This window comes from Carlito syrichta, unplaced genomic scaffold (genome assembly GCF_000164805.1).
Source record: "Carlito syrichta isolate Samal-C Ts95f unplaced genomic scaffold, Tarsius_syrichta-2.0.1 Scaffold307902, whole genome shotgun sequence".
NCBI classification, from domain to species: Eukaryota; Metazoa; Chordata; class Mammalia; order Primates; family Tarsiidae; genus Carlito; species Carlito syrichta.
Genome location: NW_007251998.1, coordinates 2,329 through 5,943, shown reverse-complemented (window position 1 = coordinate 5,943; position 3,615 = coordinate 2,329). Strand labels below are relative to the sequence as shown.

At 46.1% G+C, this 3,615-nt stretch overlaps 1 pseudogene across 1 annotated transcript; it reads right to left on the bottom strand.

Annotated features, from left to right (window-relative positions):
- Window positions 1–12: 12 nt before the first annotated feature.
- On the bottom strand, window positions 13–3,168 carry LOC103267071 (annotated as a pseudogene). The gene has a single exon (XR_504735.2). The product of XR_504735.2 is annotated as a zinc finger RNA-binding protein pseudogene (transcript).
- Window positions 3,169–3,615: the final 447 nt, after the last annotated feature.

Below are 3,615 nucleotides of genomic sequence, written 5' to 3'. Positions count from 1 at the left end.
TTTTTTTTTTTTGGTGTCTTTCCATTCATATAATACCTAATACTGTACATTTCGTTTTTAATGTCATAGAAAAACTTGGTTCTCCCATGAAATTCTTTAAATTCTTGATAAATTTTTCAAAGTAGACATTATTATGAATGAAAAACAGCCAACAAACGGGCACCTGTTGTTTTTAACACTGAAGAGTTACAGAAGCTTTTTAAAAGTTATCATAATCTTTTTTGTCTTTTTTCCCCTCAGCTTCAAATCCATCAACTCCATCGCTATCCCTTCTTCGTTTCCTGTTGTTGTGGATGTTAAAACGTTGGCTCATTTGGGGTAATGGATCCATGCCTAGAACTTTGTGTATCTGGCGGAATGCAAGGAGTCTCAAGGCAAACTGTGCACTGGATGTGATATCTTCATGCTGCTGGTCAGTCATTGTTGCCAAGGTATCAAAGGGATCCTTCTCACAAGGATCCAGAAGTCCAGGACTACCTTTAAGAATAATCCCTGAAGAAATGCACTCGAAAACTCTTCTCAGTGCATCTCCAGGGCTCTGAGGACTGGAAGCACTACTGATTGCTTTCTCTACTAGTAACTCCATAGCCTCCTTCCCTCATGTTCTCTTCTCGAATAATTGGAGACGTCAAGGTGATAGTGACTTGCATTTTGGGTTCCACACATGAGTTCAAAATTATTGCCGCTTCAGATACAGCACATTTTATGTCATACTTCTCAGGGCTTATAACAGCAAGCTGTTTGGGTAGGTTTTCTGCAATACGGCTTAATAATGTCTTTGAAGGTTTCTCTGAACACAGCAAAACAAGGTTGACATTTCTATCTCCTCGGAGAAGTAATCCTTTTGCCAATACTCCCACTCGTAAAACTCCTTTCAAAGCTCTGTCTTTACCTCCCTCTTTCTTATCATCTCCGTCTTTGTTCTTGCTCTTCTCATGTTCAGACAAACTGTCTGAAACAAGTTTTAAAGCACGTTCAGTGATAGAAACAATTTTCTGAACTGCCTGTAACTCCTCTTCAGTTGGATAAATGGTTGCATGTTTTGTCATTACATAACGGTCATCAGATGAGTCGGGGCGACGCAAGGGTGCAGGCCCCTGTGGCTGAGGAGGCATGCCTGGTCGGACTCCCAGAAGGCCTAACGGGCCTGGAGGACCATGAGGATAGCCTCCATCGGGCATTCGGCGGCGATCATCCCAATGATGCTGTTCTTCCTCCATTCTTCTCCAGTACATGTCCTCTTCATAACGTCTCATTTCCATTCTCCAACGTTCTTCTTCTTCTCGTCTTCGCCAGTACTCCTCCTTCTGCATTTGCTTCCTCATTTTCTCTTCTTGAATCTTTCTTGCTCGAATACTAGGCTTTACTTCCACTTGCAAATCTGGATTTACTTTTTTCTCCTCCACATAATCATGGCCCACTGGCTGCACATCACTCTGCAAAGCAGCAAGAGACGCAGGTGTGACTGGCTCTGACACTGTGTCTGGCTTTACTTCAGGAATCTGCACAGCAGAAGTGACAGGAGTACTTTTAACACATTCAGTTCCTTTTAAGTCTTCTGTTTTATTTCCTGTTGACTGCAGCTTATTACCACCAACAAAGTTTATTTTGGGGGTAGATGTTTTCTTGGCAGCCATATTTGTAGGCACTGCTGATACTTTAGTGTTAGATGTGCTATTAAGAGACGAGTTTCCTGTAGTCGTAAGACCCTTCACTGAAGAAGTTGCAATTGATGAAGTATTCACAGTACAATTGCTTGCTGCAATGCTTGAAGGAGAGGCAGTCGGTTTTGAAGCAGATACAGCTGTTGAAGAAGTAGCTTGGCTAACAACGTTTGGTTCTGTTGAAGGAATGGGTTTACCAAGTTTTGTATGTAATTTAACCACTTTCTGATGCTTAGCACCACGAATGTGGGCAACATACGCATCTGCTCCTGTACAAGACACATCGCAGAGCTCACATCGTAGCTGATTTTGAGTTCCACGAGTAGAGTTGCGGTATTTTGTGATGCTTTCAATGCAGCTTCTTTTTTTTTATGTTTCTGTCCTTCTAAATGTTCTTTATAAGTCTGTGGTCCAGCACAGCTGATCTTACAAACATCACAATAGTGAATCTGGGGTGGTTTGGGAGGCTGTTTTGGTTTCAGTTGTTTATTTTGGAATGGTGCTTTTTTAGTAAAGGTGGTCCCTGTCCAGGCAGCTGTTGCAGCAGCAGCAGCTGCTGCTGCTGCTGCCTGCTTCTGTTGCTGCTGCTGCTGTTGATAGTAGGAAGATGCAGCTGAATACACTGCTGCTTCATAACCTGAATAAGACGTACCAGAATAAGTAACTGCTGTGGTACTATAAGTAGCACTCTGAGTATAGGATGGCACCACAGTAGCCGCAGCTGCTACTGGCTGTACGGTGGAGGATACAGGATAAATGGAGAAAGTAGTGGTAGCTGGACTTGGTGTGGCTGGTTTTATGGCTGTCACTTGTCGAGTTTGCTGGGCTTGAGTATACTGAGTTGCACCTTGGCTATAACCTGCTTTGGGGGCTGTCTGATAGTAGGTTTCAGCAACAGAAGGCTGAGGTTGGGCAGCAGCAGCTACAGCAGCAGCAGTTGCTGTTGGCTGTTGGTAGTACTGCTTACTGTCATAAGCTACGGCAGGAGCTGTGGATCTTACGTATGAGTATGAGTCCTGGTAGTTTTGTGTGGTAGCTGGAGGTGGTGGCGGTGGTGCTTCTTGTTGCCTCTGGGTATAACCATAGTCAGTTGCTGTGTGTGCAGTGGGGTAGCCTCCATAAGCAGCAGCTGTCGCAGCTGCTGCAACAGCTACTGGAGCAGGCCTGGCAACTGCAACTGTGGCGGCTGCTGGTGCATAGGCAGCAGTAACTGTGTGAGCAGCTACTGGAGCCTGATGGACAGTGTAGCTAGCAACTGTAGTTGGATGAGAATAGGCTACACCCGAAGCTGGTTGCTGGCTATACTGGGCCGCAGCCGCCGCCGCCGCCGCCCCGCTGTGGGTGAATCCAAAGTAGTTGCCGGTCGCCATTTTGGCATCTTCCCCCAGCCGGCTGGGCACATAGGTGAAAGAAACTACAGGGCATATGGGAATCATGGGCTCGGGCTGCTGCTGCTGAACTCTGAACTCTCACCCGCTGCCTCCCTCCTCTGCCCCGCTCCTCCTCAGCCGTGGCTATTTCTTAATAATCCAGGCTCTTGTATTGAGTTGTAGAACATTGGGAAGAAGTCCTTATTGGTGTAACTCAGAGGGTCTTTTAGTAGGTCTCATTGCCTTTTTACAGTTCATGTTTCTGACAGAGTCAAGTATTGCCTGCCTAACCGCACTCCCACCTTTCTGTGAGCATCTAAAATCTCACTCTTGAGTGACACCAAAACATACTGATTGGAAGCTCCTTGCCAATGGTGCTCTCCAGCTCCCTTCTTCCTTCCTATATGAGAACATCTGATGGGGAGCTCAGATGACTTCCTTGGACCCACCCGCAGGCACTGTGAGATCAGAGCGATGGGTCTGTATTCATTCTGCCTTCCACGGAAGCTATGACCTAGTCTTGGTGTTTCGGCCTCTGGGGGCCTCCAACTCTTCCTGCAAATGTGAATCCCCACGGGGCA